This window comes from Aedes albopictus, chromosome 2, assembly GCF_035046485.1.
Source record: "Aedes albopictus strain Foshan chromosome 2, AalbF5, whole genome shotgun sequence".
In the NCBI taxonomy this organism is placed as follows: Eukaryota; Metazoa; Arthropoda; class Insecta; order Diptera; family Culicidae; genus Aedes; species Aedes albopictus.
Genome location: NC_085137.1, coordinates 17,692,287 through 17,708,286, shown reverse-complemented (window position 1 = coordinate 17,708,286; position 16,000 = coordinate 17,692,287). Strand labels below are relative to the sequence as shown.

Here is a 16,000-nt window from a genome sequence, read left to right as displayed (position 1 = left end):
TTTTTGATTATTTTTGTAACTTTTTCTAAATATTAACACAGGCTGATCGAATCATCTGTTTATGGGTTCCGTTGCCTAAAAGGAAATCCAAACATTTTTTTTAGAAGAATATATCTCTGCATTCTTGTAACATAGAAGGATGGTATGTCCTATGCAAAGATGCTTGGTAGGGTTTATCCTAGTTGGGTGTTAAATCCCTTCTTGGAATTCCTCCAGGATATCCATGCATCTATCGCTTACTGCAGGAGGGGATTATTTCAGAAATTCCATCATTTCTTTATTTATTCGTCCTGGAAGTTGATCTTGGATTTCTTTAGACATTCCTGGAGGATTCAAGGATATCCTCGAGGATTCCTAGTAAGAACCGATGACAGATTTCCACAATAAATTCCAGGACAGCTTCCAGAAGGAACTTCTGAATAATTTTCAAAAATAACACTTATAGACTTTCCAGAATGACATTCAGATGAAAACCTCGAAAGTATCACTGAAAGCAGTCCTTGAAGATTTCCAGAAGGAAATTAATCGGCCATGCTCACTAGCATCGCCTAGCGGTGGAGCTTCCCGTCATTTGAATGTTCATGTCAAATCAAACAACATTGCTGAACGCACAATTTTCAGTTTAGATAAAAGATAAAAATATACATACTCATTAGTGTAGTTCATAATATTCAGAATGATTCGTGAAAGGCAACTTTAACAATATCAGTATGCAGAATTATGGTTGAATGTGTTATGTGCTAGTATTGTGCAAATGATGATTTTTTCTAATATTACACCTATAATTAGTGTCGTTATTAGTGGACCACTTTCGGTTCACATTCAAATAATTATGGTGAACGAATTTCAAAACCGGTTCACCATCGCATAATTGCTCGAACTCACAACTCACCCTGTTTGGCTTTGAACATGCCTCCAGCTCACAACTCATCCGCACTCACGTCCGTTTGCTCCGAATACATACCAACATCCACCGCTTAGCGTTGCAACTAAGTAGGGAATCGCGCCACTTGGGCGGTGGCTTCTATGTATATTCGTCTGTTTTTCACTATAACTCAGTCAAATTTGAACCAATTGACACAACTTTTGGAATGTGGTGAGATAGGTAAAGTATCTACCCGTGTACAACATTTCAAGTCAATTGGTTCAAAATTGACTGAGTTATAGCGGAAAACAGACGAATATAGAAGCCATCGCCCAAGTGGCGCGATACCCTTTTTCAATCGTTTGAGAGAACGTCAGATCCAAGAATGAACTAGAACGATTAACTAAAGAAAATATGCATGCAAATATCAACTGGTCGTGGTCGAGCGACCGCATGGCTGACTTCTCTTCGCTACCAAGACCGCACGAGCTGGCGCTGATTGGTGGATTCCCCGTTATGACCGCACTATCTCGCCGCGTGCGTTCTGTTCTAGGTCTAGCAGACGTTTCGCGCGGTTGCTCGCTCGCAAATGCAGAGCGGTTCCCTTTCGATCCGAGTTGGATCCGCTCGGATTCGTTTTCAGCAGCAACAAGCAACACTTGTTGCTGCTGGTAGGGTGGTAGATAGATACTGGTACTGAACTGATCATCATCATCATCGTAGTCGTTGTTGTCGCTGCTCGTTCGCTTGCTGGGCCGCTCAGTCAGTAGCATTCTTGTCGTGGTCGCTGGTGGACGCGATTACTTCTAATCGGTTTGTTCGGTGTTTGTGTTCTGTGCGATTCTGCCTCTATTTATTTTCGCGATTTCTATGAACTTATTTTTGCACTGTGATTTGTTTTTGCGATCGTTGATACGGAACGGTTCGTGTTTTAGGAGTGTGTACTCTTATTTACAAATCGTGTGGCTGGGTACATATTGCTGTCGATCGTGTTAGAAGTTTGTTAATTAGCTAATTTATGTCGATTTTAGTATTGGTTGGATGTGTGCTCGGAGTTCGATGGATGCTTTCAAAAATTGCTAGTGATTGACCGATATCCATTCAGCAGTTCAGTGGAAATCGCAGTAAATAAACAATTTCTAAGCATAGAACGGCTCGATACTCGACGTTTGTGCAAATAGCGGAACTGAAAATATACCACCGAGAACGATTCAGCGATAACAGCTGCAGACCAATATTTACTTTCGAAGCAATTTGCAATAAACCAAATGCCAACAATCGGAAACTGAACTGTGCCAACGCGATAACAATAGCGAATAATTCACAGCCAAACTCGAAATCGAAGTTAAGTGAATCAATTGAAATTGTTGACCCTAGCGAAGTGAACCCGTGCGAAAAAAAAGAAGCAAACTTCTGGAATAGAGTCGTCCATCGTCTGCAATTTTATTGTTCGCAAGTGTGACATCAACTACAGCATAATAGCATACAGTTGTGAAAAGTTATTCCTCCCGGAAGAAACGGTTGTTGGTTGGTGTGGTCGGGTATCGATTTTGTTTGTGTCTAAACTAGTACAAACAGTGAGTGTCACTACTGACTGGCGGCGGTTGTTGGCACATACTTGAAAGGTGCAAGCTATAGTGAAGTGCAATTGATGACGACAACAACGGTGAAGACACGTGTACCAACAACGTTCGACCACCAATAAGTAACTGTAGCTGTAGGGCAACTACCAGGAGAAAAGTGTAAGTAAATGCAAAACCATGCATGACGATTGTACTGTCCGTCCATTTCGTCATGTAGCGATTAGTTGGTGTTTTTCTGCCTTTCGTTGTACGATAGTACGATGGTTTTATGACTGGCGGAGTAGTAATCAAGCAGTACAAATTTCTAGGAATGAACGGTTAAATGCATCTATGCTGGGGTTTTTCAAGATTAGTATTACAACACCGATGCGGAAGAATTTTAATGCTCCACCCATTTCCAGAAACGAAAACACTGCACAATGCATTCTTGACTCCCTCTTTATTCCACAACAAGCTATTTTTAGCTGGTACATTCATCCTCCAACTGAACCCGTTATTTTAATCGTTCGGCCTCTTTCCACGCATACGCATGTGTTCAGCGTTTCCGAGAAACGAAAACCTGTAGTGCTCGAAGCAAAGGGCTCGCAAGGCCAAAATTGTTGTCATCGTGAGTTGCGTTTTTGTTTTGGGTCTTCGTTTTGGATTTTGAGTCTGAAGCATAAACGGCTGCTGTTTCTTGAAAAATCTTTGACGGAATTGAATTTTATTGATGACTTGAATTCACATCCTCTGCAGTCAGGATTTTTACGTTTTCATGGTACAAATACTATACTTCAGCTTGAAATAAGAAAGGTATAGCCATTTTAATGCTTATAGATTTTACTAAAACTTTATACTGCGTTCAGTGGTTAAATCAGAGTTCAAGATTTCCAAACTTCAGCGCCCTTTGGAAATTATTTCAATATACTTTTAGAATGTATTCCGTTCCAGAATAGAAAAAAAACGAAAAAGTAGTGGGTTTGGCATATTCTCGGTAACAGGCGGAATGGCACCTGGTGTATGCAATTGGAGAAGTTTGGGTTCATCCCCCAAAACCCCTCCCTTGTGTACGAACTTGCTTCCAATATACTTAGAATTTGATTCAGGAACACCGCCACGAATTCCTTTGTTCTTGCGGGATTTTTCAATTTTTTTTTCCGAAACTCAAATATAAAGATAATTTTCGCAGAATTTTGTAGAATGATTTCAGTAAGAATTCCTCTAAAGATTCCTCCAGGTTAAATGCATTCCTGTTCATATTTTTTTTGTGAATGTTTTTCCTGGGATTCTTGGAGAATTTTTTCAGGAGTTTTCCTTGAGCTCTCGAGAAATTTTTCAAAAGCTTAATTTTAAAACTAGTCCGTGGTTCCTTCAAAAACTCCTTTAGAATTTCCTCCTGTGCTTCTTCCACGAATTGCTAAGAAAATTCCTTCAAGGATTGTTACAGAAGTTTGTGCATGTACACCCTCATGTATTTCTTCAAACATTTCTGAAGGAGTTCTTCCAGGAATAAAATCAGAATTTCCTCTTGTAGTTTTTCTATGAGATTTCTTCTTGGATTTTTCCAGGATTCACAGAGATGCTAAGATAATTTCAGTACTTCTTTTTGTTGGTATTTATTAAAAAGTTTTTTCAGATATGACCATCTAGAAATTTATGTATTTACTATTTAGACATTTCTCTGGTAAACGCCACAGCGATTTTTCTGGAAGTTCATCCAGGGGCTTCTCCAGAATTTTCTCCAGGTATTTTTTTAAGGATTGCCTAGGATTTAGTCAGATTTTTCTTCAGAGAATCTGTCATAAGTTTCACTAAAGGTTCTCTCATCAGTTCCTGCAGATATTACTCCAAAATCTATTCCTTGGCATTTTTTGCGAAATTCTTCTACAATAAACTGAATTGGTTGAAAAACAACAGAGTAACTGCGGTGGGCATAAAGTAGATGGCACCGTGTAGAACGAATCCTGACTGTATAAATAGAGTAAATCTATTTTCAGAGTGATGCTCACGATTCCTCTGGATTTCTCAGGTTTTCTCAAACCAGATATTTTCCGCATTTTGAGGAACGTTTCTTAATAGAATCGAGCAGATTAGAATTCCATTACAATGTGTCTTACCTCTAGAATAATTCCTCCAAAGATATCTTCAGGGTTTGGAAGAAATTTGTAAAGAATTTCCAAAGAGGCTCCTTAGGCTCCCTCAGGCAGCTCCTAGAAACTTTATGAGATATTACTTTAATAATTGCACCAGCACTTTTGTAAGCAATTTCTGCAGCCATTTATTAAGATGTTCCTTCCAAAGTTGTTCTACGAATTACTTCAGGAATACTTCTGGAATACAAATTTCTAATCAATTTTTCTTTGCAGCATCTTCCAGAAGCTTCCCATGATTTCTTTTTTTTTTTTTTTGGAATTAGGGAGATTTCTTGAGGAGCTTCTTCGGGTATTCTTCCGGGAATTTCTTAAGAAAATTTTCAAAAACTCCTTCTAGGAATTTCCAAAGGTATCAGAAGGGGTTTTGTCGAGGGATGACTTTAAAAAATCCTGAGGAATTTCGTTGCAAATTTCTTCAGAGATTCTTTCAAGAATTCTTTTAGTATTTTTTGTGAAATGAATAGAAGTACTTCTGAAAAAATCCTTAGAGGAATATCTAAACGATTTCTGCAGGAATTTCTAAAGGAACCCCAGGAGATATTTTTGACGGAACTGCAAAAGAAATTTCTAAAAAAAAAAACTTGAAGGAATTTCTGCGAGAATCCCCCAATGTATTCTGTTTTCCCAAGAGTACATTGGGGGATTCTCGCAGAAAGCTCTGAAGGATTTCCGAAGGAATCTGTAGTTTTTTTTTAAGAAATGTTCAGAGAACTTCTAGCAAACTCTACGAAAGAACTTTTTAAAGAAATTCCTTCGGAGACATATTGTCTCTGAAATGATTTCTGAAGAAACATCCAGTATTCGGGAGAATCCCTGCAGAAGACTCAGGAAGTTTAAACCAAAAAGGTTTGTTGAAATAATAATTCAACTAATAAACAAATAAATAAATAAATAAATAAATAAATAAATAAATAGATAAAGAACAGTTGAACACTCTCCGGGAAACTCTTGGTGGAATTTCAAAAAAGTGTTTATTGAGGATTTCTAGGAAAGTTTTCTAGAGAACCCTAAGATTTTTATGCAGGAATTTCTTCATGAGTTCCTCCAGTACCTTTGTCTGCAATTCTTTCAGTTTTTTTAAAGATATTCCTTCATAAAGTTCCTTTACGGATTACTTCAGGAATCGTTTCAGAAGTTTCTCTTCAATTTTTCCTTTCAGTTACTTCCAGAGCTACTCCAGAAGTATCTCATGTTTTTTTATTTAAATATTCCATCGAAAATTCTTTCAAGAATTCTTCAGGTATTTTGCGTAAAATTTTTGAAATAACTTCAGAAAAACAAAGCCCTAGAGATATTTGTGACGAAATTGCAGGAGCAATAAAAAAAATATTTGTAGGAATTTCTGCGAGAATCTCTGCAACAATCTCTAAAATAATCTGCCAAGGAATTCTTGAATGAACCTCAGGAAGAATTTCTAAAGTAATCTTTGAAATAAAGTTTTAGAAGAATTTTGAAAACTCCATGGAAGAACTTTCAAAGAAACTCCTTACTGAAATTCCTGAAGAAAATTTTGATACTCTTTAATCTCTGAACAAATTTCTGAATCTCCAGTATATGGGAGAATCTTTAGATTCCCTACATAAGTCTCAGGAAGTACTGTTTAAAGAATCTATAGAAAAATATCTGAAGAAATCCCAGGACTTTTTTTAAATATCTCAGGAGGATTTTTCTCGAGCTTCCTGGAGAAATACTTGGAGAAACTCCTCGAAAAACTTTTTGTGGAATGGTGCATTATGGATTTTTTCGGAAAATTCCTGTAAATATCCTTTAATGAAATTCTTGGAGGATTTTATGAGTTGACGTATTTCTGAAGTAATTCCTGTGGATACACCTGGAAAATCGTCGAGTTGAGCTCTTGTAAAGATCCCTAGAAAAAAAAACTTGAGATATTCGGAGACAAATTGCATTCATTTGGAACAAAAATATCCATGTTAATACGATAAACTTATAAAATTAAGTCCATAATTGAATTTTTTGAAAGAAGCTCAATTACATATTAATTTCTTTTGGTTCCCTCTGAGGAGTCCGCCGTTTTTCCTACAAGAACATAAATAAAATTCACAAGTTCCAGCTGCAGGATCGGAGGAGGTTTCCTCCTGCAAAAAATGTTAGGTTTTCTTTAATAATTTCATGGTATCCCGTTATTTTCTGCAGCGTATGAGATCTTCATGATGCTCATGCATTGAAGCTGCAACGTGGGAGATGAGTTTCCTCTGCGAAATAATTCGTAAACTTAGTGGAAAACAAAGATATTCGTAGGATCGACTTGCCACATTTCTCGTTATCCACGTTACGCGAGTAAGCAGAAAATTATGCAATCTGAAGTATTCTCTTACAAAGACCAACTTAAAAATGTTTGAGTGGCCAGTTACCTGTAGGGATTTTTTGCCTTCATGGAGTTTAATGACGCATTATGAAAACAAGAAGATGCTTCTCTTTTTGTTTTTTTTTTTTGAAAGTCATGATGGAGAAGGCATTGAAGTTTTGGATATTTATCAGGTGAAGTTCTTGCTGGATTGTCTTGTCAACGCCTTTGAAAATTTGGATCATTTAGTCGAACGCCGTTTAGCCGAATGTCGTTTGAGCATAAAAAAATGAATGATAAACTCAAGTGAGCATTCCACTGTTTCCCACATCAGTATGACTTGAAAGAACAGCCTTCGAACCACGGAAAAATCTCTGATAAAAAAAATCATAGTTTCAATGTGAATTTTACCTGTTGACCTTGTATGTATAAATAAATAAATAAATGACTGATTTCTTAATGGTAAAACTAGAAAAAATAGCCTACGATTGAAAAAAAGAAATATTTCTGATAATCAGTGTTCGGCCGATCTACATTTGGCTAAACAAGATCCGGCAAAATGGCCGCACACTCTAGAAAATCTATATATATAAAAATGCAGTGGCATACGTGGGAACACGCACAACTTGCGAACGGAGGGTCCGATTTGGGTCGTCTTAGTTTTGTTCTGTTAGTTTTCACTCAAGGAAGGTTTATGAGGCAAAAAACATGGACAAATTGAAAGTTTTTGAAAATTGATTCTTCATACATTTTGAACGGGGACTTGGACTTGGCTTAAGACTTGAAACGTCAAAAAACGCAGTAGGCAAGACAAAGTTTGCCGGGGTCAGCTAGTATCTAATAAAAACACGAACATATTCAGCTATCTATCAGGGATGTACTAAATATTTTACATGGAAACGAAAATACATACTTATTTTTAGAAATTAGTTCACAGAATACCATCCGGTAGACTCCGAAGGCAACACTTTGGTACCGTTAACCGGGGTCAAATTAATCAGCGGGGTGACATAATCATTCGCGACACTAAATTTTAATCCCATATTAGCAACTTTTATACGTCGTAAAGATCATAAAACTCATACCTTATCTAGTTCATAGGTGTCTAAAGATGAGTGTGAACTTTTCAGCTTTTAGAAAAAAATAGTCTAATATAGAATTTTTTAATCTGTTTATTATATAGCTGAAACGGTTGCAATTAAACAATCGATTGCCACTAGGAGTATCTGTAGTCACATTTTTTGGAACCTTGATTGTAATGTGATGTAGCTATTCTGAACATGAATCAGTTCCAAAAATTTTAGATTTTTGTTTAAAAAGTCATTTAATGGGGTTGAAGTCGTTTATTTCTATGGAAATTGCCTACCTATAAGTGTTTAAGGGCCAATTCCAAAATTTTAATTTGTACTTTTACAAACGAATTCACAAGTTAAAAGTTTATTTTCGAACATACAAAGCTTTTTTTCAGTGCTTCATACGGTATACCGTGATTTCGGGTGAAATTGATCGACATGAGTGCAATTTTTATTTGTCAAAAATAAAGCTTTGAACATAAAACAGTTTGTGGAAAATGACCATCATCTGGTTCATGGTAGATTTCCTCTAAAAAATGATTCAACAGATTTGGTGTTCTCCGATTTAAGTAAGTCGTAAGCTGTCTAAGTAAAATTAAACTCAAAAGTTTCAAAAATACCTCCAAATTTTGAAAAAAAAATCTTTTGATTCTTTCAAAAACTTTGTACAAAATTCCTAAAAATGTTTTCAAAAACTGGAGACAGAAAAAAACAAAACAAATATAGCAGGAACTTTATTACTCTGTAATTCATGAAGGTTTGGAGTTCCTGTAGAATTTAGTTGACGATTTTTTTCAGGAATTTTGGTGTTTTTTTTTAAGCAAATGCACAACAAAAAATAAATGTTAATTAATTTTGGAGATACAATATGAAATTTCATAAATAGATGGACAAATATTTACAGCCTTACTCAAAAGAATCAAAACATATCACAACATCTTGCCAGTAGATAGTAATTCGAAGTTCTTATGACAAAAATCAAATCAAGAGAAATTTTTTGCACTACTTTTTTTTCATATTCTCTATTTTTTTTCGTGAAGTTGAATTTTGTGGAGGCTCATAAAATGTGGGGGACCGGGGCCCTCGCCCCCTGCACACCCCTTAAATCCGTCACTGTTTACAACTAATTAGTCACATATATCTGTATTATTTTTTTTTTAATTTTTAATAATGTGTATTTTAACTTAAATGCTAATTCTACACTCGTATTAAATTAAAAATTTTCCGAAACTGCATGTTTTGTGAATTTCAAAGACACTTTCAAACTTTTGTTACCGTAGCTGTATCGCACAAGGAATAAATATTTGAATGAATGTATATAGCTGCCAAGTATTCGCTAAACCCGATTTCGTCATCAAAAATTCTATAAATATTGACATTCATGCATAAAATTGTACTTTTTCTAAAGTAACTACTTGTTTAGTATGGAAATTGCATACTTTTAGGCGTTTACTTTAGAGCGATTCCAAGCAACAGCATCAAAATTAAGGAAAATTTTTAATTCATGATTTTCTATTGAACTGAAACTTTGCACAGTTTTTCAGTTCCATCTAAATCGCCATTTTTCGATATCAAATTTTTATTTAGAGCCACGACTAACTTTTCAAAAGGGTGTATGTGAAAATGGTTCAAAAATATTCAAAAATATGCACAGCAAAAACGGATTGTTCGATTGTTATGAATTTTTCAGCAAAGTTAGATAGCTAAATGGTGATTTCTAAGAAAATATACACTGTGAAAAAAAATCTATTTTATCATTGAAAAACATCATTTTTGTCACAAAAACTCAAATATCTCAAAACCCTATCTTTTTACCAACTTGAATTTTTTAGGGAAAACGGTCCATTGTATTAGCAATCTACCATAAAAATTTGGTGATGGTAAACTAATAAACAAAAAAGTTATAACATTTCAAAAATTTCACAATTTTTACATTTAGTAAAAAAAATTTTTCTGTGTAAATTATTTCGGCCGGGAATCGCGATTTGATGCTGATTTTATTGTTCAGCAAAGTTAGATAACTAAATGGCGATTCCTAAGAAAATATACACTGTGAAAAAAATCTTTTTTAACATTAAAAAATATCATTTTTGTCACAAAAACTCAAATATCTCAAAACCCTATCTTTTTACCAACGTAATTTTTTAGAGAAAACGGTCCATTGTATTAGCAATCTACCATGAAAATAAACAAAAAAGTTATGACAATTCAAACATTTCACAATTTTCACATTTAGTAATAATTTTTTTTAGTGTAAATTATTTCGGCCGGAAATTGAAGTTTGATGCTGATTTTATTGTTAATGGCCTTGCGTGAGTAAAACAAGTTGTTTTTATTATATATTATATATACATATAATATAATATACTATGTACCGTAATGTTCCGATTTTATCACGCCCTCCGCGCATTAGTCGTTTATTCATTAATTTGCTGTTACATTTGAGGACAAGTGTTTTCCCTCTTCTTCAAGATGAATGTTGAAAGCGTGTTTTGCAACGTTAAAAATATTGAAATGGGTATAGATGTTGAAGAATATTACAGGGCATTTTTGAAAAGGGGCGTAATTAAATTGTTTAAACAGATGTCGCTGATGGCAATTTCTCAGTTGTTGTCGTTTTCGAACTTCCTGCGCCCTGCTTTACCGATGATATACAGATGGCTCGTTTGTCAAATTCTAGACGGCAGGACGTGCAAATGCGTAATTTTGTACACAATGTGGACATTTGGGCATAACCAGTCTCTTTCAGTTTATCTATGGTGCTTTCGGTGAGATTTCGTAACTCTTTTGAACATTTTTTTTCATCAAACGGTCTACAAGAGAGCGTTGAGTTGAAGACCTTTGAGAAAGCGACTGTTCATCTTGTTCGTTAGATTATAATAAACAAAATCACTTATTAATTTTAACTTACTTGTTTGGTGTTGGTGGCTGAAGAAAAAAAATACTATACAATTTTTAATATTCATAGCGGTAGTATTTTTTTGTTTTTTTCGTGAGCATTGTCAGGTATGTATACAGACAAACAAACGTAACACTGGCGAAATTTTCATTGACCACGCCTTCAACGATCATTTTGAATCTTGGTTGTGGCTTTCATAACAAGAAGAGCGCCCATCGTTTTTTCTTTGCGTTTGACGTTTCACACTAGCGCCTTCTGATGACGATATTGCACAACGCAGTGTTTCGTGAAACATTTCCACCAGGTGGTGATAGTGTGAACTGGGCGATGAATTTTCACTAAAATTGTTCTAGGCGTTTCGTCTGTTTGTCTGTGGTATGTACCTCTTATGCATTTGTTGTTGTTGAAGTTACTCGCATTCTTCCGATCATAAAGTCTGTTCTCTACACACTTAATTTTGATTACCGCACGGTGTGTCTGGTATAAGAAATTTATTACAAAAAAATAGGCATCGCTAATTTTTACGTTACGTGAAAGTTGACGCTACTAGCTTTCATTCAAGCCCAACATCGAAATATTCCATCGGGGGAACTTTTTCATACAAAAATTGGGTATGTTTGTTAAGTAGAAATAGGGATTAATTTGGAACCGTTCATTTTGTATGGGGAAAAACAGTATTCTGAAAAAGTTGTTCGAGATCCCTCGGTGGATTTTTTTGAGGGACCGTGCAAATGAAAGCTGGAAGTCTCTATTTTTGAATAGCGAAAAATTTGGCGATGCCCAATTTTTTGTTATAAACCTTTCCCATACACACGCCGTGTACCGAGTTCGGTAATTTTTTGACGAGATTAAAACTGCTGAGCACCGAACTCGTTCAGCAAAAATGCATTGTTTACCTTTTCCATACGATTTTGACAGTTGTTTAACTGAGCCTCAGTAAAATCGATTACCGAAACTACCGAGATCGTACTGCTGTTATAATCTCGTCAAAAAAGTACCGAACAGGCAATTCAGAAATAAGTGTGTAAGAGGGATTTTTTTTGCGGATAAACTAGACGTATACGCGTATAAAAAAACTTTTATTATACAGCTTTTGTCTTAAAAATAAATTCAATTCCATTTTTCTTATAATCAACAGCTTTTCAACACTATCAAGGGATTTTTTCACCAGTCACGTACAATAAAAAGTATGACAATCTCAATATTTTTGATCACAACACTGGATCGCGTCTAAGTTTCAAATAGATACTATAGTAATTACGAATAATCAAACTAAAGTATCATGAAAACAACTTGTTTAATTCAGGCGGTAGCCTTTACAATAAAATCAGCATCAAAATATAATTCTCGAAATAATTTACACAGAAAAAAATTTTTTTTTGTTACTAAATGTAAAAATTGTGAAATGTTTGAAATGTCATAACTTTTTTGTTTATCAGTTTACCATCACCAAAATTTTATGGTAGATAGCTGATATAATGGGCCATTTCCCCTAAAAAATTGAAGTTGGTAAAAAGATAGGGTTTTGAGATATTTGAGTTTTTGTGACAAATATCATATTTTTTCAAAGTAGAAAAAGAAATTTTTTACAGTGTATATTTTCTAAGGAATCATCATTTAGTTATCTAACTTTGCTGAAAAATTTATAACAATCGAACAATCCGTTTTTGCTGTACAGCTTTTAGAATATTTTAGAACTATTTTCGCATACACCCTTTTGAAAAGTTAGTCGTGAGTGAATATGAAGGTTTAATATCAAAAAATGGCGATTTATATGAAATTGAAAAACTGTGCAAAGTTTCAGATATTTTTGAAATGGTCGCTCAGGATCGACTGACATGACTCCGTGGAATTCCTCTTTAGATTTATTATACTTAAAATTAAAATAAACAAAAGTTTACTAAAATTGTATAAGTTTTACAAAACTTTTTGCATTCTGGGGTGGTTGATTCAGATGAAACAAATTATTTTCGGCACTTTTTTTTATTCCTTGTTGGGTATATAAGTCACTATTTTCAGCACTTACGAAGACATTTCACTGACTGATCAATTTCACCCCGAAATTAAAATTTCTGATTTTTTACTTTATTGCAATAAAATGATTTGCAGTAAAAGTTTCAACCTCGTTGACTGATGAAACCCGTCGTCGTACTTGTTTTAAAACATTGAGTTTGACCATACCGTTAACTATCCAAAAATTAGAAGCCGAAAACTGTGAAAAGTGATCAATTTCACCCGGAATCACGGTACTTGGTTTAAAGCTGTGCCAGATGTTCGCCAAAGTATTTTCTAGAAATTCCCAAGCAGCAGGCGCCAACAAAAACTTCAAGGATCACGTGAAGTATCTCCTAAGGGACTACAGCATGAATCAACCATGGATTTCTACAGAATCATTAAATGATCTTCACGAAGTTTTCCACAAAGTTTTAAATAATTCCTGATTTGTTTTCTATCAATTTGATCGACTGCATTGCTGCTCTATTCAACAGAAAAAAAACAAGTAATCGAATCTTATAAAAGTTGGGCTTTGATTTTATGACACAACGTTTTAATGCCCCTTGAGTTTGGCAATTTGTGGACTTTGTACTTTTTTATCTCGATTAAAAATTCCACGTCTGCTCATTCAGTTTCACGTCAGCTGCTCACTAGAAACCTGTTCAGAATATGAAGAAATAATGTGAGTCAGCGTGTTCTGTACTGCTGTTCAAATTTTCTCTGCATGGAGAACCGCGAAAAATTCAGCGAGTCATCCCTCACGATTGCTACTTTGCGTAATCAAGGCTTTGTTTTAACTAATATTCCTTAGATTAGCAAATTGAAAAAAGCCACTCCACAAGATGACAACTCATCAAACAAAGAATTTCAAAAAAAATCTCAACATCCTGTTTACCGGAGTTCTCGACAAATTCCTTATACACCTCTCAAATCAAATGTGTCTCCTTCGATGGTTTTCCACACCTCAACAGAGCGTCTAATTGTATACCTACGTAGAACTCAGTCTTGCGTTCAACCGCTGCGTTGCCTGCTGTTGCTGTTGCTCTGCGCTCAGCCATCCCGATTTGAATTTTCAACAATCCATTTCATCGCCCGGTGAAATCATTCCCTCGCCTCGCCGCGTGCCGGCCGGCATCCAGTGATATGGAATTCAAAACAAACAGATATTTCACACCTTATTCGAGCGAGCAACCTATACTTTAAGATCAATCGAATCGGACTGACGTCTTTGCATTCGCCCGAGTATGAACGGACAGTGAATTTAAGACAGAACTTAATCCGCCCGCTTAATCAAACACGTGAGACACACTCTTCGGGCTGTCAAAAGCATCACTTGTACGACAATAAGCCGGCCACTTTGCGCCGGCGCGATTGGTTTACTCACCCGCTACCTGTCGTCGGTGGAGTGTGGATGTAGATATCCTTAGCATAAAGCAATAACCAACAAAAAGTCGTATGAGAAATAATGGATGTATTTGTTGAACCAAGCTGGATACTAGTTGGTGAGCTCGTTCCATATTATTCTTAAAAATACAGTACATCTCTACACTGAGTACTATAGTGGCAAAATGTTGACATAAAATCTACATACCCATTAATCAAAAAGTGTTTCATTTGTTTATTAATAAATATGAAATTAATTTCCTAAAAGTCTCGGGTCCATTTGTACTTCATAAAAAAACTGATGATAATTTCTAAGTCAAGTAAGAGATAAATTACTCGTTGTATACTTGGACAAGAAATTCTGGATTTTTAAGAATTCCCACCGACTCAACATCAGAATTCCGAATTCAGTAATCCCCATCTGCTCGGCCTATGTCACACCGCACCGGTATTTGATGAGTTTTACAGAGCAATCCACCCGCTGCTGCTGCTGTCACCCGGTGTGGATGAACGATTATCCGCGCACTCATCGTTCAGGAATATGCAAATCCAGGTGCAAATAAACAATGACTAATTCGCTTCGGGTCGGGTTGGACATAAAACAGCAGCACCCCGCCAGCAGTGACAATAAAGCGAGCTTGATGAAGTGGTTCAGTGTAAGGTTTGTGTGTTTGCGGGAGTAATAAATATAAATTCAATTATTACAGTAGTTTGCACGATCGCTCACCTGACTTGCTTCGGTCGAACAGTTTTAAGGGGGTTGGCCGTTATCAAACAAATGCCGACAGCCGATAAGATGTTCAAAAGAAGAGATAAATTAAGCTAGATTTGAGTTTTTGATAACAGCATCAACGGAAGCTTCTTCTCCATCAAAAGTAATTAAGATGAAATCTGTGTTCTTCTAAGAAACTTTTTTATACACTGTTCACGTTCTGTATCGTTCAGTTGCGCCACTAGGAAATTTACCAGCTTCTATCGCTTGGCAGCTGCCGGTACTGACCTAGCTAAGCCGAAATGAAACATGCGCAAAAAGAAGGGAGGTAAACATCTAAAAATTGGCACTATTGCGCGTCTGAATTTTGGAGGAAGCGCTGTGATTCATTAGAGCTGTAATTGGGAGAAGAGTATCCAAAAAGGAATGCTGTCTGTGAATCATACTATTTTGAAACGCAAGCTTTAATTATGTATTCTCTGTATTCCAGATGAAGAATGGATACATTTGCAACACAAACATTTGTGTTTTGAAAGAAATGATGACGAGTTGACGAAATTATCAATGACGAATTGTTGAACCTTAAAGCACTAAAATGGGACTTTCCAAAGGCTAACACATCTTATTTTTCTCAGCATTTGCAAGGATAACTTCGGAGAATTTCCCCGATTGTTATAGTATGTGCAGAAAATTCTCGAATGACGAACAACGAATAAAACTAATCATTGGGAGTTTGACTTTCATAGTTTCTGATGAAATTTCAATAGAAAGCTTGAAAAAAAAATAGAGTTGAGTTTTAGGCACATAGGGTCGTATCCAATATACATATGTTGAACCCCTTAAGCCGCATTGCCAAAAATTTTCTCAGAAATAATGAAAATAAGACCAGTATTTCTAGAATAATTGGGTTTTAAAAAGGGGAAAACTGATGCTTCAGAAAAAAAAAACAAAATTCATCTCATGACATGATAAGCGTGTGTAACACCTTCTGCATCTGATTCATTTTGACTTATACCAATAACGACAAAGTTAGACTGACCCTCACGATCTACC

General features: G+C 35.6%; 1 protein-coding gene across 1 annotated transcript in view; it reads left to right on the top strand.

Annotated features, from left to right (window-relative positions):
* The first annotated feature begins 1,508 nt into the window (after positions 1-1,508).
* LOC109429977 (ATP-binding cassette sub-family G member 1) overlaps positions 1,509-16,000 on the top strand; it is a 132,662-nt gene continuing 118,170 nt past the window's right edge. Inside the window, exon 1 of the mRNA XM_062849239.1 lies at positions 1,509-2,607. The gene's annotated coding sequence lies outside the window, so the exon portion shown is untranslated. The remainder of the gene's footprint in view (positions 2,608-16,000) is intronic.